Here is a 21922-nt window from a genome sequence, read left to right as displayed (position 1 = left end):
TATCCGGAGGGAAACATTTCACAAAAATTGACTTGGCACAGGCATATCTACAGATGGAGGTTGAGGAGACCTCTAAAAAGTATCTCACAATAAACACACACAAAGGCCTGTACCAGTACAATCGACTGGTTTTTGGAATAGCATCAGCTCCAGCTATCTGGCAAAGAGCTATGGAGCAAGTCCTGCAAGGGATTCCGGGGACTCAATGCTACCAAGACGACATCCTTATAACAGGAGAAAACGACAATGAGCACCTTGCCAATTTGGAGCAGGTGCTCACTAGGCTGAAAGAACGGGGCCTACGAGCAAATCGCCCCAAGTGCGAATTTTTCCAAAATCAGATATCATATTGTGGCCACATAATTAATAAGGAAGGGTTGCATAAGTCACCTGAAAAAATTGAAGCAGTTATAAAAGCCCCAGCACCTGAAAATGTTTCACAATTAAGGTCATTCCTGGGATTAATAAATTACTATCATAAATTTTTACCGAACTTATCAACTATTCTACACCCTCTTAATGATCTTCTACAGACAGGAGTGATTTGGAAATGGAACGAAGACTGTAAACGTGCCTTCCATAAATGTAAAGACTTAATCACATCCGAGAAAATTTTGGCTCATTACAACCCATCACTACCAATCAGACTGGCGTGCGATGCATCCCCTTACGGCATAGGAGCGGTATTGTCCCATAGATTCCCTGATGGCTCGGAATGGCCGATAGCTTTTGCGTCACGCTCATTGAACTAAGCTGAGTGTAACTATGCCCAGGTAGACAGGGAAGCACTCAGCCTGGTATGGGGAGTGAAGAAATTCAACCATTACCTACACGGACAAAAATTTACCTTGCTGACTGACCATCAACCCCTCATCTCCATATTCAACCCTAAAAAAGGTGTCCCCATTATGACGGCACAAAGACTACAGAGGTGGTCCCTTTTTCTAGGGGCACACCAATACAACATTGAATACAAAGGGTCAAAACAGCATGGGAATGCTGACGGTTTATCACGCCTACCGTTGCCAACGATAGAAGAGGCACCTACAGTAGACCCAGTAGAGATATTCCACTCTACCATAGTGGAATGTCTACCGGTGACAAATTCTGCCATTGAAAGGGAGACAAGAAATGACCCTACTCTCTCACGGGTCTACGATTTAACAGTGAAGGGATGGCCAGCACATGGCGAACCACTGTTGCCAGCATTCTCGCAAAGAAGAGAACAGCTGTCAGTGTGCCGAGGAACCTTGATGTGTGGATCCAGAGTGGTGATTCCACCCAAACTCCAGGATAAAGTGCTAAAGGAGCTTCACGAGGGGCATCTGGGTGGAGTGAAAATGAAGAACCTAGCTAGGGCGTTTGTATGGTGGCCAGGTATCGATGGAAACATCGAAGACATGACCAAGAGCTGCCTAGGATGCCAGAAGGTCCAAAATGCTCCGCCACAGGCCCCTCTACACCCATGGGAGTGGCCCTCATCTCCCTGGCAAAGGGTGCACATCGACTTTGCTGGTCCATTTATGGACTCAATGTTCTTAATCGCAGTTGATGCACACTCCAAGTGGCCGGAGGTAATAAAGATGTCCTCCACCACCACGGAAAAAACCATCACAGTATTAAGGACCATATTTGCCAGGAATGGGCTGCCGGAGCAGATATGTTCTGATAATGGACCGCAATTTGTGTCCGAAGAATTCAGAAAGTTCTTAAAGAACAATGGGGTAAAGCACTACACGTCCGCCCCATACCATCCCGCCACCAATGGATTGGCTGAAAGGTTTGTCCAGACCTTCAAGAAGGCCATCAAGGCCATGGGTAATGAAGACATAAAACTTCAGCACAAGGTGGATAACTTCTTATTTGCATATAGGAATGGAACGCATATGGTTACTAACCAAACTCCCGCCATGATGTTCTACAATAGAAACCTAAGATGCCGGCTGGATTTGGTCAAGCCCAACATCCGAAGGGACGTGGAGAACCGGCAGTTTCAGGGCATGAATGAAAGGCCAACTAGGGTCTTCCAGATAGGCCAACCGGTTTTGGCCCGGGACTACCATACCGAGAAATGGCAGCCTGGAACTATCTGCACACGATTAGGACCACTGATGTATACCGTGGACATCGGAGACAGCATAATAAGGCGCCATGCTGACCAAATCATCAAGTCATCCGAAAAGGGACAACCTACACCACCACTCTATACATCTAACGATGAAGTAGAGATACCCATATCTACCTCCGATCCGGTGATACTGGAGCCCGATGAACCTGACACTGGCCTTCAAGCCGAATCAGCCTTGCCAGAAGAACCTACTACACCACCAGAAACTACTACACCCCCGAGGCGTTATCCGGACCGAGTCAGGAAGCCTCCTGAGAGACTAACTTATAATTAATTAATACAGCAATGTATATTATTTTGCATATAACATGTAATTAAGAATTACTTAAAATATGATGTACTAGTTAGCTAGAAGGGGAGGAATTGTGGTGTATGTGCCTTTAAGAGCAATTATGGTGTATGTGCCTTTAAGAGCCCCAGGTGTGCGTAATGCCGGTAATTGCCACTTGGGCTATATAAGCCTGTGTATTGTGTATATCCTTTAGAAACCCCCCCCCAGACTTGCTTAGTAAATACCTATGAACCAACTCTTGTCTTCAGTGTCTTTATCTACACACGGACACTACAGGTACATACACTACAACTTCCTTAACAATGGATTCCAGCATTTTCCCGATGACTGATGTCTGGCTAACTGGCCTGTAGTTCCCTGATTTTTCTCTCGCTCCTTTCTTGAATAGCGATGATACATTTGCAACCTTCCAATCTGATGGGACCATTCTAGAATCTATGGAATTTTGGAAGATCAAAACCAATGCATCCACTATCTCTTCAGCCACCTTTTAGAACCCTAGGATATAGGCCATCAGGTCCAGGGAATTTGTCGGCTTTTAGTCCCATTAGTTTCTCTAGTACTTTTTCTCTACTTATATAAATTACGTTAAGTTCCTTGGTTTCCCACCAATTTTGGTATGCTTTTTGTGTCTTCTACTGTGAAGACAGATACAAAATATTTGTTTAACATTTCTGCCATTTCCTTATTCCCCATTATAATTTCTCCTGTCTCAGCCTCTAAGGGACCAACGTTTACTTTTGCTACTCTTTTCCTTTTTGCATACTTGTATATTTCTTGCTAGTTTTCTTTCATATTCTATTTTTTCCCTTTTTATCAATTTTTTGGTCAACCTTTGCTGGTTTCTGAAACTCTCCCAATCCTCTGGCTTACTATTATTCTTTGCAACTTTATAAGCTTCTTCTTTCAATCTAATGCTATCCTTATCTTCTTTAGTTAACCATGGTTGGATCACTTTTCCCATGGAGGTTTTGTTTCTCAATGGAATGTATTTTTGTTGAGAATTATGAAATATTTCTTTAAATGTTAGCCACTGCTTATCTACCGCCATATCTTTTAATCTATTTTTACAATCTACCTTAGCCAACTCGCCCCTCATACCTATGTAATTGGTTTTATTTAAGTTTAAGACTCTAGTTTCGGACTTAGGCAAGTCACTCTCAAAATTAATGTGAAATTCTATCATATTATGATCACTCTGCCCCAGAGGAACCTTTACTATGAGATTGCTAATTAACCCTGTCTCATTACATAATACAAGGTCTAAAATAGCTTGCTCCCTGGTTGGTTCCATGACATATTGTTCTAGGAAACTGTCCCGAATGCATTCCATGAACTTGTCCTCCAGACTACCTTTGCCAATTTGATTTGTCCAGTCTATATGAAAATTAAAGTTCCCCAAGATTATTGTATTACCTTTGTTGCAAGCTCCTACTATTTCTTGATTAATATTCTGTCCAATGGTATAGCTACTGTTAGGGAACCTATATACTACTCCTACCAGTGTTTTCTGCCACTTGTTATTCCTTATCTCCACCCATACTGATTCTACTTCCTGCCCTTCCGAGCCGAGATCCTTTCTCGCTACTGTCCTTATGTCATCCTTTATTATCAGGGCTACTCCCCCTCCTTTACCATTCTGCCTGTCTTTTCAAAATGTCAAGTACACTGGAACATTTAGTTCCCAACCTTGGCAACCTTGCAACCATGTCTCTGTAATGGCTATTAGATCAAACCCATTTATCTCTATTTGTGCCATTAATTCATCTATCTAGTTACGAATGCTTCATACATTCAGATAAAGAGCCTTTAATTTAATTTTTTTACCATTATTCCCTGCTTTGACCTTATTCTCTGCTGCACTGCTACCATTAAACTCTCTGACCCTTCCTGTCACACTCTGCTTATTTTTGCCCAAATCACTACACTGCTCTATTGCCTTGACCTTTCTCTTTAGATTTCTAAATTGACCCTTCCACCCCCTTTTTTAGTTTAAAGCCCTATCTACAGCCCTAGTTATTCGATTCGCTAGGATGTTGGTCCCAGCCCTGTTTAAGTGGAGCCCGTCCCGACAGAACAACTCCCTCTTTCCCCAGTACTGGTGCCAGTGCCCCATGAATTGAAACCCATTCTTCCCACACCACTCTTTGAGCCACGCATTTAACTCTCTGATCTGCTTGACCCTATGCCAATTTGCGCGTGGCTCAGGTAACAATCCAGAGATTATTACTCTTGTGGTTCTGCTTATTAATTTAGACCCTAGCTCCTCAAACTCCCTCAGCAGAACCTCATTGTTAGTTCTACCTATGTCATTGGTTCCTACATGGACCACGATAACTGGATCTTCCCCCTTCCACTCCAAGTTCTTCTCCAGCCGCAAGGAGATATCCTTAACCCTGGCACCGGGCAGGCAACACAGCCTTCGGGACTCTCTTTCGTGGCTGCAGAGAACAGTATATATCCCTCTGACTATACTGTCCCCTACTACTACCACATTCCTTCCTTCTCCCCCCACTTGGATGGCCCCCTGTACCACAGTGCCGTGGTCAGTTTGCCCATCCTCCCTGCAGTCCTTTTCCTCATCCATACAGGTAGAAAGTACCTCATACCTGTTGGACAAGGTCCAGAGCTGAGGCTCCTCCATCACTACATCCTGGGTCCCCATAAGTTCTGGACTTGCAGTCACACCCTCCTGTCCCTGACCACTGATGAACTCTAAAGTACTACTTAACCTAAAGGGTGTGACTGCCTCCTGGAACAAAGTGTCCAGGTAACTCTCCCCCTCCCTGATGTATCACAATGTCTGCAGCTCGTACTCCAGCTCAACAATTCTGAGCCGAAGTTCCTCGAGTTGCAGACACTTACTGCAGATGTGGTTGCTCGGGATCGCGATGTTCTCCACAGGTTCACAAATGCTGCAGTTACAGCTCTGTGCAATATTGGAGGCGCACTCCTCCACTCTCCTTACAATTGCTGAGAGGTTCTCAGGCACCCTTGCAATTGCACCTATCATCTCTGTGTGCATGCCTATCACCCTTCTTCTAAAGGCCTCCCCATCGAGGTCCTCATCTGAGTCCTGTGCAGCAGAACGTGCACGTGAACTCGCCCTCCGAGCTACTCTTTCCTGCTGGCCTGGCTGTAGCCCACTCGTCCTCGGTGTCTCACCCTGTGCAGATCCCACTACTATGCTAGCCTCTAAAGAACGTGTAGTGCCAGTATCTGAGCTGGTGCCTGCGGGTAAGACATGCAGTGACGCGGTTATGTACTTCGTGCTCCTCTTATTCCGCCTCGCTCTCTATGGTGGACGCAGGGACAGGCTGCTCCGGTGCTTGCTCATTATCTGAAAACATAAAGGCACAAGAGTCAGGTTAGGGTGAGGGGAGGGGGGCAGGAAGGGAGAAATGCATGCATACAGCATGATTAGCTGGAAAGTGGGAAAGGCTTGTGGAGTGAGATGTGAGAAGAAGGAGTAGGGATGAACATACCGTTGTTGTCCCCAAGGAGGTCAATGTCACCGGTGGCCACGGTGTCCACCACCTGGCACCCAATGATTTGCAGCACTCTTTCCTCCAGCTTAGAAAGTGGTTGGGTGTCAGGTTGTCCACCGCCTGTGAGCTTCTGCTCCCTCCTGTTGTGAGCCACCTTGGCTTGCAAGAGAGAGGAAAGATGTGAGTGTGGAGCAATTCATAGTTGAATAGCTGTCATTGTGTGCAAGGTGTGAGATGTAGGTGTGAGTGTTGGGAGGTGGAGATTGTTGATGGGTGAGTACTGGGGATGTGGTGCTTTGGGCAGTGTGTGCAGACTGAGGTTCAGATGGTGGTATGTAGCATTTGTTGAAGCATTGACTGACCCTGGCCACCTGAGTGAGATCATTAAATTTCTTCCTGCACTGTGTGTGGTTCCTGGGGACCACAGTGCTGCCTGAGAAGTGCTGGGCTACCTCCCTCCACATGGCGCGGAAGCCTTGCAGCGAGGGCCTCCTGCCACTTGCCGGGTAGAGCACCGCCCTTGTCTCTCCACAGTGAAGACCAACGCCTCCAGTGCTGGGTCGTAGAATCTGCGAGCTCTGTCTCTGGGCTGTTGATCTGCCATAATGACACTTCCTTCAGTGATGCAGTTCCTTCTCCTTGGCCTTCTGCTGCTTGCTGAGACAGCTGCAGAACCAGCAATGCTGAGAATAAGGTTCTGCAGCATGAAAGAACCTCCCCTTTAAGAACTGGAAAGAGCCTGTGACAATGATGACTAGAGGTTAGACTGCACCTGAAATTGCTTAGTACTTTGAGTCTAACGCCACTGAGCTGGGTCATTAGCGCTTGATTAGAGCTCCTATCCTTTCTTTGAGGGATGACTTTAAATTTTGCATGCATCGAGATTCATTAGCAGCTGGCGCTAAATCTCAAACTTTTTTGAAGTTAGCGCCCATTCCTGGGCGATAATGAATTTCACCCCCAGAATGTTTCTCTAGGAAGGCCACACTGATTGTTGAGGAGGCTTTTCTGTATCGAGCCTTCTTTCAGTCTTACGACTGTTATTTAAATCCATTAATAACCATGAGGTAAACTAAAGGTTGAAGTTTCAGTAGCAGCTCCGAGGATTGTGCTTGTCAGTTACCCATTCAGCCACATGGTAGATTATTCCTACGTTTGGTAATTTGGTACCTAGTCTATCCCTAGTTTGATTATCAGTAATCCTACCAGCATCAGCCCCAGAGAAGTAACAGCTTGTGTATCTAGCCTTGCAGTTCATGAAAAGATATGGATAGTATATGGGAGAGCAAAAGGAAACCAACCAAGGTGAATGAGGACGGGAGCGACTGTTAGTGGTGAATCAAAAGTTCAGCTTCAAAACTTCTGCAGCTCTATGAGAGTTCTATTGATCCCCATTGAAGTTTGGATGAAACTGTTAATTAATAATGTTACCAACGTTCTCACTTCTTTACCTCTAACTACCTTTACCTTTCTCCATGTGCATTTTTTTCTGTTACTGAAATGCAGCAAAATCAGTTCAAATCTCTAGCATCTCTCACCTTTGCACTGTGGCTCTACAGCAGATTCAAGCCCAGGTTAGGGAAGGTAAACAGTCAGTTTTAATGTAAGAACAGAAAATGTTGCAAATACACAGAATGTCCGTCAGTATCTCCAAAATAAAAAGCCAGTTGACATTTTGGCATACATCCTCTTTAGAACTCACCTGCTGAGTATTTCAAGCATTTTCTGTTTTGGTTTCAGAGTGCCTTTCATTGTTTTGTATCAAAGAGAATCAAATACCAAAAGCAAATCAATATCAAAATGCGATTACAAAATAAACAAGCTGCACATAATCTAATGGTGGTATTGAACTCCAAGGTGTGTCCCTGTCTAAGGGTTTGATAAGGTTATAGCACTCAGTCTTATCTTGTTGAAAACAGTCCCTAGGTACTAACACCTGAGCTAAATGCATAACTTAGAACATAGGAGCATAGGAAAAGACCAAAGTCCATCTAGTTCACCGTCTATCATCCTGGTTGTCACCTGATACAACGTTTACTAATTATTAGCAATCAATCTCTATCAATTAGTCTACAACAGACAGACTCAGAAATGACATGTGAAAATCCCCAGTGATGGAGAGCTTTGGGAACATGTCCAAAGTCACCTATTCCACCCAAGCCTACTGTTTCTGTGCTGTAATTTCTCTGTAATTCTATGCTATACTCCTTCTTCTTCTTTCTTTTGTATAGTAGTAGAAAAGCAAATCAAATGTCAATATCTAAGTCAGATATCCAGGCTAAAGCTTCCTGTGTAACAGTGTGGAGATCTTGGAGGCTGCCTGCAAATTTCCTCTGAGGGCAGTGTTCGATGCTGTGCTCCAGGGTCTGATTAGGAGCTCCACAGTCACAGGATGAGGATGCTTTAATCTTCCATCTATGGAGAAGGTGGCAGCATCTACCATGACCGGTTCTGAGGCGGTTGATGGTTGTCCACTGTTTGCGAGGAAGGTTTGATCCTTCAGGTTGTACTGTGTGGTCCTCTATAAGGAATCCATTTCGTATGTCACAGTTCTTCCAAGCATTATACTTAACACATGTCATGTCTCAAATTACTCATATGCTGCAGTCCAAAATGTAATTTTCTAAAAGGAATGTATCTAATTTCCATTGTCATGAATCAATACTAACTGTTTCCACCATCTCCCTTGGGGGCCTGTGCCATAGATTGACCACTCGCTCACTGAAATATTGTTTCATAGGGGGTTAAATTGGATAATCTCCAAAAACAGGTGCAGGGATCGTGATTAACCCGTGCCTGTTGATTGCAATGCAGGCAAGATGCCAACTTTGTGCTGCCTGCTCATTTCCATGACTTCTGCGTGCAGCCCGTGCTCCCCGTGCTGTTCATTGGCTGCACGCATCAGCAGGGGGCCCAATATCGACAGTGCCTAGCGCTACTTAAAGCAAGCCTTCACTACTTAAAGGGGAGGTGCATTGTGGCTGCTGGTGGTGTTGAGATCATTCTGAATATTGTGCTGTGGACGAATGAGGTAGGTCAAGTGGAGTAAGTGTCAGTAGGTGAACATTTAGGGAACAGTGATCATAGTATCATAAGGTTTAGATTAGCTATGGAAAAGGAAGGGAGCAATCTAGAGTAAAAATGTTTAACTGGGGGAAAGTCAATTTCAATGGGATGAGAACGGATCTGACCTGGGTAAACTGGAATCAAAGATTGGCAGGCAAAACTGTAATGGAACAATGGGCTGCCTTTAAAGAGGAAATAATTCAGGTATGGTTGAGGTATATTCCCACGAGGGGGAAAGGCAAGGCAACTAAAGTCAGGGCTCCCTAGATGATGAAACCAATAGAGAATATGATGAAGCAGAAAAAGATCACATATGACAGATGTCAGGTTGCAAATACATCTGAGAATCAGGCTATATTATAGAAAGGTCAGAGGAGAAGTGAAAAAGAGAATAAGAGGGGCAAAGAGAGGGTATGAGATTAGAATGGCAGCCAACATAAAAGGTAATCCAAAAGTCTTCTATAGGCATGTAAATAGTAAAAGGGTAATAAGAGGAGGGGTGGGGCTGATTAGGGACCAAAAAGGAGACTTATGCATGGAAGCAGAGGGTATGGCTGAGGTACTAAATGGGTACTTTGCATCTGTCTCCACCAAGGAAGAGGATGCTGCCATAGACATAGTGAAGGAGGAGGTAGTGGAGACACTTGATATGATAAAATTGATAAAGAGGAGGCATTAGAAAGGCTGGCTGTACTTAAAGTAGATAAATCACCAGGAGCAGATGGGATGCATCCTAGGATGCTGAGGGAATTGAAAGCAGAAATCACGGAGGTTCTGGCCATAACATTCCAATCCTCCATAGATATGGGGGTGGTACCAGAGGACTGGAGAATTGCAAATGATTCACCTTTGTTCAAAAAAGGGTGTAAAGATAAACCCAGCAACTACAGGCCAGTCAGTTTAACCTCGGTAGTGGGGAAGCTTTTAGAAACAGTAATCAGGGACAAAATGAACAGTCACTTGGATAGGTATGGCTTAACTAAGGAAAGCCAGCATGGATTTGTTAAAGGCAAATCATGTTTAACCAATTTGATCGAGTTTTTCGATGAGGTAACAGAGAGGGTTGATGAAGGTAATGCAGTTATTGTAGTGTACATGGATTTCCAAAAGGCGTACAACAAAGTGCCATGTAATAGGTTTGCCAGCAAAGTTGAAGCCCATGGAATAAAAGGGACAGTGGCAGCATGGATCCAAAATTGGCTAAGTGACAGGAAACAGAGAGTAGTGGTGAACAGTTGCTTTTCGGACTGGAGGAAAGTATACAGTGGTGTTCCCCGGGGTCGGTTCTAGGACCAATGCTTTTCTTGATATATATTAATGACTTGGACATGGGTGTACAGAGCACAATTTCAAAATTGATGGCTCAAAACTTGGAAGTAGAGTGAACAGTGAGGATGAGAGTGATAGACTTCAGGAAGACATAGCCAGGCTGGTGAAATAGGCAGACACGTGGCAGATGAAATTTATCGCAGAAAAATATGAAGTGATACATTTTGGTAGAAAGAATGAGGAGAGGACATATAAACTAAATGGTACAATTCTGAAGGCAATGCATGAACAGAGAGACCTGGGGGTATATGTGCACAAATCATTGAAGGTGGCAGGGCAGGTTGAGAATGCAGTTAAAAAGACTTATGGGATCCTGGGCTTCATATATAGAGGTAAAGGGGGTAATTTTGCCAGCCCTGGGGAGGCGGGTAAGGAGGCGGATAGGAGGCGGGACTGCCGGGAAAATGGCAGAATCTGGGGGCGGGTACCCATCCCGCCCCAACCCACCTCCGTGCCATCTTCCCAGGATGCAGGTACCCGACCCGCGCTGGGAGCCGCCTCCCCGAGAAGGTGATTAGTGCCAATTAACTGCCTGCTAACAGGTAGTTAACAGGCAGTTTTTTGGAAAATCCTTATTTTGAGCCCTAAAATTCAGGCTTCCAGACAGGTCCGGACCTCGCCAGGGTCAGCGAGACAAGCCGTGGGTCTGCAGGGGTTGGAGCGGCCGAGATGTCCGGTGTGCAGGTAAGTGATGGGTGCATGTGTGCAGTGGCAAGTGTGTGAGGTGTGTGTAAAGTGTTTTAATAAGTTTTACTTACCTTTACTTCTTCCTCCAGGCTTCATCCCTTCAGGTCTCAGGAGTCCCTCAGCTCGCCGGCACAAAAAGCAGAATGGCCGCTGAACTGTCAAAAGCTGCAACCTTCCGCTTTCTGCTCAGGAGAGATCTCTAACTGAGACTGAGTGGAGGTACTCAACTTAGAGGACAGATTGCCAGCTTCACAGAGCCGTCAAATGCTGACATTTCATCTGTCAAAAGCTCTTGACAGATGAAACATCACTCGTTGACGTCACCTGTAATCAGCTTTCCCTTAATTAGCCTGCTAAACCCACTGGACGGGCTTAACAAGGTCAATCAAGGGAAAATAGCATGGGTTGGCCACAAGTCGATGGAGGCGGGACTAAAACCCAACAAGTGGGAGTCCCGCCTCCAAAAGCTCCCCATTGGCAAAATCCAGCCCATAGAGTACAAAAGTGTGGAAATTATGATGAACCTGTATAAAGCACTGGTTCGGCCCCAACTGGAGTATTGTGTCCAATTCTGGGCACCACACTTTAGGAAGGATGTGAAGGCCTTGGAGAAGGTGCAGAAAAGATTTACGAGAATGATTCCCGGAATGAGGGGCTTCAGTTACGTAGATAGACTGGAGAAGCTGTGGTTGTTCTTCTTGGAGCAGAGAAGGTTGAGAAGAGATTTGATAGAGGTGTTCAAAATCATGAGGGGTCTGGACAGAATAGATAGAGAGAAACTGTTCCCATTGGCAGAAGGGTTGAGAACCAGAGGACACAGATTTAAGGTGATTGGCAAAAGAACCAAAGGCGACGTAAGAAAAAACTTTTTTACGCAGCAAGTGGTTAAGATCTGGAATGCACTGCCTGAAAGGGTGGTGCTGGCAGACTCAATCTTATGTTTCAAAAGGGAGTTGGATAAATATCTGAAGGAAAAAAACTGCATGGCTTTGGGGAAAGGGCAGGGGTGTGGGACTAGCTGAGAGTCGGCATGGGCTCGACGGGCTGAATGGCCTTCTTCCGTGCTGTAACCATTCTATGATTCTATGATTCGAATTAACAATGGCTGGCCATGGAAGAGAGCGTGCACCAAGGTTTTCAGAAGCTGCACTGGAGGTCTTGGTGGAAGATGTGGAAAGAATGAGAAATGCCCTGTATCCTCAGGGGAGCTGGAGGCCCACCAGACATATGCTCATAAGGAAGTGGCAAGAGATAGCTGCGGAGATAAATGCCAGGATTGTAGCCCCAAGGACCTAGTTGCAGTGCAGGAAGGAGTTTAAAGATCTCACACGAGTTATCAAGGTCAGTGAGTGCAACTTCAAATGCCATATCCTACCAACTGCACCACTAGCCTCATCCACTGCTCAATTTACTACACCCCAATCACCCACCTACCAACAATCTCATATCTCATATCTAACATTCATATGCTATACCTCACCAGAACATACTTAGCACTGTTGCCAGCCTCGCACTCACATTTCAAAGCTGGCACATACTGGCAGCTATTCAACCATGACAGCCACATCATCCAAACATATTGTGTGACACTTACTGACACACTTCCTTCTTTAATGCAGGAGAAGGTGGCGCACAACCAGAGGCAGCAGGAATTAACAAGAGGGGGAGAGGCACGCCTGCGTGTTTTATTTAACCCCCATGGAGAAGACAGTGCTGGCCATTATGGGAAGGGCCATTGCTGAGGCCGTGGCCATCAGCGGGGCAGAAGCCATTGAAGCTGAGAGTATCTGCATAAGTAATCCTCCTTCTCTCATCCCACTTTCCCCTCATCCCTCAACCTCTTCTGACTTAGAAGTTACAGGTAGTGTAAGCATGCACTTCTTATTTTCTCTCTCCCCTCACCACAACCCAAACCTTTTCCCTTTTTCATTTCAGATGCTCAAGAACTGGAAGCTGCCCAAGCAGTGGAGGAAAAGCAAGAAGAAAGTGAAGATGATGGGACACTGTCACTCAATTTCACAGTCACAGCCACCAGCTCAGATACTTACACTGCTCAGTAATTTAGACAATAGCATAGAGGCGGGATCTGCACGTGGTGAGACACCGGGCACAAGTGCGCTGCACCCAGGGCAGGGGGAAAGGATAGCGCAGATGCCAGCATGCCTGCTGCAGAGGACTCAGATGATGACTTTGATGGGCCACACTGCAGAAGAAGGCTGATGGGTGTACACACCCAAATGCTTGGTGTACTGGGAAGCCTGCCGGAAAGCCTGCATTCAATGTCAAGGAGCATGGAGGGGTCCAGCACCAGCTTAGCACAGGGCTTTTCTCAGAGCTTGCAGCCCATCCTTTCTAGCATGAATGTGTGGCTTTCAACACACATATGGCGCCAACCATGATGCAGCATCTGATGGCCGATGTCTCAGCTTCCATTGCAGCACAAGTAGCATCCACCCAATGTCTGAGTGCTGCAGTGGAAGCTTAGACTGCTCTCATGCAATCTCAGCTTGCTAGCATGGAAGCTCAGATTGCTGCCATCATGGCTCTGGATACCAGTGTGCAAAGAGGATCCAAGGTAGCACTCCAGAAACCTGTTCTCCAACAGAGTACTAGGATTGTTGAGACACCGCCCTGGGAGAGTGGCAGTGGCTCCATGGAGTACATAAGAACATAAGAAATAGGAGCAGGAATAGGCCACTTGGCCCCTCGAGCCTGCTCCGCCATTCAATAAGATCATGGCTGATCTTGGGCTCAAAGCCACTTCCCTGCCCGTTCCCCATAACCCTTCACTCCCTTATCTTGCAAAAATCTGTCTATCTTAATTCTAAATGTATTTAATGACCCAGCCTCCACGGCTCTCTAGGGCAGAAAATTCCACAGATTTACGACCCTCTGAGAGAAGAAATCCCTCCTCATCTCAGTTCTAAAAGGGCGACCCTTTATTCTGAAACTCTGCCCCCGAGTCCTAGATTTCCCCACAAGGGGAAACATTCTCTCTGCATCTACCTTGTCGAGCCCCTCAGTATCTTATATGTTTCAATAAAATCACCTCTCATTCTTCTAAATTCCAATGAGTATAGGCCCAACCTGCTCAACCTTTCTTCATAAGTCAATCCCCTCATCTCAGGAATCAACAGTGTGAATCATCTCTGAACTGCCTCCAATGCAAGTATATCCTTCCTTAAATAAGGAGACCAAAACTGTACGCAGTACTCAAGGTGTGGTCTCACCAATACCCTGTACAGTTGTAGCAGGACTTCCCTGCTTTTATGCTCCAACCCCCTTGCAATAAAGGCCAACATTCCATTTGCCTTTTTATTACTTGCTGTACCTGCATGCTAACTTTTTGTGTTTCATGCACAAGGAGCCCCAGGTCCCTCTGTACTGTAGCATTTTGTAATCTCTCTCCAATTAAATAATAATTTGCTTTTTTATTTTTCATGCCAAAGTGGATAACCTCGCACTTTCCCACATTATACTCCATCTGCCACATCTTTGCCCACTCACTTAGCCTATCTATATCCCTTTGGAGATTCTTTGGGCTGGATTTTGTCAGCCCTGAGGAGGCGAGTATGGAGGCGGGACTGCTGGTAAAGTTGCAGAAAGTGGGGGCAGATGGCAAACCCACCCCCAATCCGCCTCCGTGCCCTTTTGCCAGGAGGCAGGAAGCCATCCTGCCCGGGGTCCCGTCTCCTCGAGGCGGGAGAGGGATTAAATCCTTTTAACTGTCTGTTAACAGGTAGTTAACAGGTAGAAAAAAGGATTAGTCCCATTTTACCTTTTCAGGTGAAGCTTCCCGACCTCGGAGAACCCCGCCGGGTTGGAGGAGCCGAGTAGGGGGTCTGCGGGGGTCGGAGGGGTCTGAAAGTGCAATGTAGAGGTGAGTGATGGGTGCAAGTGTGGAGTGGTAAGTATGTGAGGTGAGTGTTAAGTGTTAGAAAATGTCCACTTACCTTTGTTTCTGCCTACAGCCTTTAGCCGTGGTGGTTCCGGAGTCCCAACATCTTCATTGTAAATTTCACAGACTGGCTGTTGGATCCTCCGAACCAACAGTCATCTGCTTTCTACGAAGTTGAAAGGTTTCATGAGTCCTGAACACAAGGGCTCATCAAACTACACAGAATGTCAGTGTTTGACAGCTTCAAAGAACTATCAAATGCTGACATTTCTTCTTTCAAGACATCTTGACAGATGGCACATCAGACGTTGACATGCACTGTCAGTGATTTCCCCCTAATTGGCCTGCTGAGCCCGCAGTGCGGGCTTAACAAGGTCAATCAGGGGAAAATCCGGCTGGTTGGTCAGATGATGATGGAGGCGGGACTGAGACTCGACAAGCAGCAGTCCCACCTCCAGCACATCTCCATTCACAAAATTCAGCCCTTTGAGTCCTCTGCACAACTTGCTTTCCCACCCACCTTTGTATCATCCGCAAACCTGGCTACATTACACTCGGTTCCTTCATCCAAGTCATTAATGTAGATTGTAAAAGATTGAGGCCCCAGCACTGATCCCTGTGGCACCCCACTTGTTACCGTTTGCCAAGCAGAAAATTACCTATTTATCCCGACTCCCTGCTTTCTGTTAGTTAGCCAATTATTTATCCATCCATGCTAATATATTACACCCAACTCCGTGAGCTCTTATCTTATGCAGTAACCTTTTATGTGGCACCTTATCAAATGCCTTCTGGAAATCCAAATACACCACATCCACTGGCTCACCCTTATCCACCCTGCTTGTTACATCCTCAAAGAACTCCAGCAAATTTGTTAAACATGATTTCCCTTTCATAAAACCATGCTGACTCTGCTTGACTGCATTATGATTTTCCAAATGCCCTGCTACTGCTTCCTTAATGAAAGACTCCAGCATTTTGCCAACGACAGATGTTAGGCTAACTGGCCTATAGTTTCCTGCTTTCTGTCTCCCTACTTTCTTAAATAGGGGCGTTACATTTGCGGTTTTCCAATCCGCTGTGACCTCTCCAGAGTCCAGGCAATGTTGGTAAATTGCAACCAATGCATTCACTATCTCTGCAGCCATTTCTTTAAGACCCTGGGATGCAAGCCATCTGGTCCAGGGGAATTGTCGTCTTTTAGTCCCATTATTTTACCAATACTTTTTCCTTAGTGATCATGATTGTCTTTAGTTCCCCCCTCCCTGTGGCCCCTTGATTATTCATTATTGGGATGTTGTTGGTGTCTTCTACCATGAAGACAGATACAAAATATTTGTTCAGAGTTTCTGCCATTTCCCCGTTCCCAATGATTAATTCCTCATTCTCATCCTCTAAGGGACCAACGTTTACTTTAGCTACTCTCTTCCTTTTTATATAGCTGTAGAAGCTCTTACTTTCTGTTTTAATATTTCTTGCCAGTTTACTTGTGAAGGAATAGCCATGATTCAGAGAAATACACGATACTGTGGTGTATGTAACCTGTTCCACCTTAAGAGAACTTAAGCCTGTTCCACCTTAAGAGATGTACTACTTTCTCTGGCTGCTGTATACGTAATACCGGTGGTGACCACACCGGTATATAAGCACTGTGTAGTAATATTGTATTCAGTATAGTCCCTACCTCCAACCAGTAAAGACCTGTTGAATTTACTCTTGTAGTCTGTGTAGTAATTATCACTATAACACACAGACTTAACAGATACCATGAACAGATTTCTAATATTATTAATAAAATACATACTGGGTTTAAAAGACACAAGTCTCAGCAGACAGGCTGTAAACAAAATACAGGCTTCTGAGAAAAGATCAGCTGATAACAAAGTTGTAAACAAGCTTTGAAATGGGAATTAGTTAAATATTCTAAAACAATGGAAGATTGAAGCATACCATTGGTGGTTCCGAAAGGTCTACGGTTTGCAACAAACACAATGGGAAGACCCAATTTAGGTGTTACAAGCTGACACGATAAAACAGAAATACAAACAATAAAAGAGGCATGTGCCTTTGAAAACATGACATCAAGAAAAGAAACCTGCTGGTCAAATAGTTTTATGTTAAACTTGGATGACAGGAAACACAATTAAATATGCAACCAATTGAGATAGCTAGAAAACAAGTAAACAAACAGTTAACGTGGTTTTGATTCACATATAGTAAAAACCATACCAACAAGACTTTGAAGATATAACTTCAATAGATGACACCAAGCAATTGCATTGTGTTTGTATTAAACTTGAAGCAGAACGGAGTCAAAGGGCACGATTTTGTGGCTTGTGTGGGAAATGGTCAGATTCCCCCAAATGTGGGGTTCTGACACACAAAAAAATGTGTCAGCCAGCTCCACACAATTTTCCCTCAAGTGGCCAATTAATTCCCAGCATGTGGGCAGCCTTGCTGATTGTCCATTTCTAGTCAGAAAGCCCCACAGTATGATGTCATCATTCGTGGTGCTTTCAAGGTCCATAGCAAGCACTGCATCCTCTGAAGGCTTCCAAACAAACCATACAGGATGGCAGAGGAGCCTGCAGCAGCTGTGGGCAGTGCCAGACCCCGAGCTGCCTCCAAATTCGACGAGGCTTCACTGCAGGCATTATTGGATGGGGTTAGGGCCCACAGGAAGGTCCTCTTCCCTAGGTCAGGGAGGAAGAGGCCTCCCACTGAGACCAATGCTGCATGCATGCAGGTGTCAGCAGATCCCAACTCGCTGGGAGTCATCAGAAGAACCTTGGCATTACATCTCTAACTCCTTCCTTTATTCCCCCACAGTACCATCCAGAGCCCCCGTCCTCACTGTGGAGTAGGAAGAGGCTGTGCAGCCAGACTCCTCAGAGGAAGCTACAACCTCTGAGGGCGCAGCGTCAGCGCACCCAGCACCAGCGCAGACACTCACACCTCGGGGGGACCTTCGGGACAGAGAGTAGTGTTGTCACCTGGTGTTTCACAGCTCACAAGTGAGCCTCAGCAGATTCTGGAGACAGGGACAGCAGTGGAGAGTCCTTGTCGGAGGGCACAGGACCCTGCCAGCTCAGCTCAGCTCAGCTGCGCTGCATGTCGACCCTCTGCCTCTGCGTCCATCCGCAAGAGAAGAGGTGATGGATCTCCATGCACAGATGCAGGAGTCTCTGGCAGGTTTTGTCTCCAGGATCGCTGCGAGTGTGGAGCGAATGGAGGAGTCCATAGCGACCATGAGCAGAGCCTTTGTGGAGTCATTGGTGCATGAACGCATCACCATGGAAAGGTTGGCAACCTCCATGGAGGAGATAACTCGCCAGGGTACGGAAAACATGGTGAGTGCTCATAAGAGAATGACATCTCTTGAGGAGCATTGGCCATCTATTGAACAGAGAAACCAAACCTTCATGGAAGTCCTTCTGAGTAGGACTGCCAGTGCAGAAACAGGTCCCCATGGCCCCCTAAAGCGCAGCAAGGTGCTCTCAAGCCACTTCCAAGCGCTGGCCCCTTCTGGCCTGTGCAGCTTCAGGTGAATGAGCAGCAGCCTAGTGCTCCTGGTGCTCATCATGCTGTTCCTGGTTCTGCTGCTGCCGCCTCTGCTGCTGGAGATACTCTAATGGCAAGAAGGGAAGGGAAAAAAGGCGTCCCTGACTTCTCGTAAATGCCTCCGCTGGGGAAGCGCTGAGTGAGGGTGGTGAGAGGGGCTTCCCAGGAGATCACATTGGAGAAGTGTGTGAGGCTCCAACCTTCCACAGCTGTGCCTAAGCCTTGAAGAAGTAGCCCCAAGCCTGCAGCAACAAGGTCCTTCACCATACAAATGCTGTGACTTTAAATCGCAGCTTTTCTGAATGACCTGCAGCTGACAGCAAGCAAGCCGGCAAGCTTCACGCCAGGTTTCATCAGCGGGGTTCCCCACAGGCGTGTTTGATGTGAGGAAAGCTCCAAAATCGCAACGGCCCCTGAAAATCGACTTAAACAAGGTAATTATTGCTCATTAGTGTTCCGACGGCCAGTCCCGCCAGCGGCGGGCAGGACTGAAGTGGGTCACAGAGAAACAGCGGTCCGAAAGTCGGACGGGGAGGGGAATCAGGCGGGTGGGGTCGCGACCCCCTTTTTCGGCGATTTTCGGCCCCCGGCCGCCTGAAAAGCCGCCCGACGGCTGGCAGAAAATCGGGGCCAAAATGTCTGCTAAAAAGCAGTTAAGCCAGTATTAAGAAATGAATGAAGAATCTTCAGTAAGAATGACATCAAACAAAAACCATAGCTGTCATTGTTTTTATGATGGTTTTTGGAACACCTAAAAGTAGAGAAATAATTATGCATGCAATAGTTGAATTGATAGTAACATAGAAAGCATTCAAAAGAAGCATTCAAACAGAAGGATCAATAAAGACAATTAGCTGACATCAGCAGAGAACATCAAAGAAGAAACCAAAGCCAAAAGGGTATAAAAATAAGACCTTTTTAACAGAAAGTCAGAACACGCTGAACGAGCAGGGCGTTTCTCAACCTTCCAGAGGCATCTCTATAGGTTTTTAACTATGAATCTCAGGTATATCAAAGTGATTGATTTTTGGTGGAGGTTCTGGATTTAGAAATAAGAAATAAGAAATGTTCTGGATTTAGAAATAAGTAAGAAATAAGAAATATAACAAAGTAAAGATTTGAGAATAAGGATCTCTGAGAAATAAGAAATGTAAGCTAATTGTACTTTGAATTGTTAATGTTACGACTGATTCAACAAATGTTAACTGAATGCCAGCTCTTAAATAAAACTATATATTTCTAGAAATTGTCTCAAAGAGTGAATCTGTATAGAATCGTGAACCCACAAATTCTGTACACTCTTTTGTAAGGAGTTGCAGAAATCTGGGGCATATTCCGGACCCTCATAATATCCGGAAGGTTACAGTCTAGTTCAACTTATTAAAAGTACTATCCGGAGGACGGTAACATCTTTAGTCGTTCCTTTCCTTTAGGGAGAGACAGCCTGAACATTTAGACCCATTTAAGCATCTTATGGAATTCGGCTATCTCTAACTTAAGTTCAGAGTGAACGTCTGGGGAATACGCCTGATCTGGGATGGCCCTAAAGGGCTAGGACTGTAATTAACCCTTCATACTCTCATAATTCATCTTCTCTCTCTTTATTATTTTTTAGTCATCCTTTGCTGGTTTTTAAAAATTTCCCAATCCTCTGGCCTCCCACCAATCTTGGCAACATTGTATGCTTTTGTTTTCAATTTGATACCATCCTTTACTTCCTTAGCTAGCCACACATAGTGCACCCTTCTCTTAAAATCTTTCTTTCTCACTGGAATATATTTTTGTTGAGAGTTATGAAATATCTCCTTAAATGTCCGCCACTGCACTTCAACTGTCTTACTTTTAATTTATTTTTCCAGTCCACTTTAGCCAGTTCTGCCCTCTTGCCATTGTAATTGCCTTTGTTTAAGATCAGGACATTGGTTTGAGATACAACTTTCTCACCCTCCAACTGAATTTGAAATTCAGCCATGTCATGATCACACTTTCCTAGAGGATCCTTTACTATGAGATCATTTATTAATTCTGTCTCATTACACAGTACCAGATCCAAGATAGCCTGCTCCCTGGTTACATAGAAACATAGAAGATAGGAGCAGGAGTAGGCCATTCGGCCCCTCGAGCCTGCTCTGCCATTCAATGAGATCATGGTTGATCATCCAAATTCAGTACCCTGTCCCTGCCTTCTCCCCATATCCCTTGATCCCTTTAGCCTTAAGAAATATATCTAACTCCTTCTTGAATATATTTAATGAATTGGTTCCATTACATACTGTTCTAGGAAATCATCCCGGATACACTCTATGAACTCCTCCTCAAGGCTACCATGGCCAATTTGATTGTCCAATCAATATGGAGATTAAAATCATCCATGATTATTAGCTACATTTTTTATAGACCTCCATTATTTGTTGATTTATACTCTGTCCAACAGTATTGCTACTGTTCGGGGGCCTGTAGGGCCCGATTTTTGGCTTGTGTGGGAAATGGTCGGGTTTCCCCGAATGTGGGGTTTCTGACACACAAAAAAATGTGTCAGCCAGCTCCACGCAATTTTCCCTCAAGTGGCCAATTAATTCCCAGCATGTGGGCAGCCTTGCTAATTGCCCAATTCGTGTTAGAAAGCCCCACAGTATGATGTCATAATTCGTGGTGCTTTCAAAGTGTCCAGCAAGCTTCTCCACCTCTGCAGGCTTCTCAACTACTCTTGCACAATGGCAGAGGAGCCTGCACCAGCTGCTGCCAGCGGCAGAGGCCGAGCTGCGGCCAAATTCAACGAGACGTCATTGCAGACCTTAGTGGATGGGGTAAGGGCCCACAGGGAGGTCTTCTACCCTCACTCAGGGAGGAAGAGGCCTCCCAAAGAGTCCACGGCTGCCTGGATGGAGGTGGCAGCAGAGGTAAACTCTCTGGGTGTCACCCATCGCACCTGGCTGCAGTGCAGGAAGCGCTTCCATGACCTTCACCGCACAGTAAAAGCAAGTATGAAGTTTCCATCACCCTCAACCTGATCCCCATTGCCTTTCCCCAACAGCACTCAGCTTCAGCAATCTCTTCTTCCACATCCCACTTCACAGTCACATCCATGCACCCTTACCCATTCCATCTCTCTCTATGCTCACATTCACATAACTATTCCACCATCCAGTCTTGTAAATAGTTTTAATGCCATCATTTTCCTGTACATAAAAAATCTGGTGCCAGCTGCTGCAGTTATGGCGTCTGTCATTTGGCGAATGGGGATGTCACATAGAGGCCTTAGGATAACTTGCAGATGACTGCAAGCTGGTCAAAGTTGTTGGAAAGTGCAGGCATGGGCCACTGTCCATGGTCAATTCAGAAGCAGTGAGGCTACAGTGTTTGATGTTCCAGGCTACGCAAATCTGCCCAGGATGAGTGCGTTCCTTGCATTCCGCCCAGCAATGTTCTCGCGCACTGGTGCCACTGGTTGGCGGGCCTCTGCAGGATGCTCG

The 21922-nt window shown here is 45.6% G+C and overlaps 1 long non-coding RNA gene across 2 annotated transcripts in view; it reads right to left on the bottom strand.

Annotated features, from left to right (window-relative positions):
* LOC147122211 (uncharacterized) overlaps nucleotides 1–21922 on the bottom strand; it is a 71442-nt gene that overhangs the window by 22316 nt on the left and 27204 nt on the right. The window lies entirely within an intron of this gene.

Source organism: Somniosus microcephalus, chromosome 3 (genome assembly GCF_052327205.1).
Source record: "Somniosus microcephalus isolate GS21.2 chromosome 3, FLI_Smic_1.0, whole genome shotgun sequence".
In the NCBI taxonomy this organism is placed as follows: Eukaryota; Metazoa; Chordata; class Chondrichthyes; order Squaliformes; family Somniosidae; genus Somniosus; species Somniosus microcephalus.
This window is presented reverse-complemented; position numbering and strand designations above follow the sequence as displayed.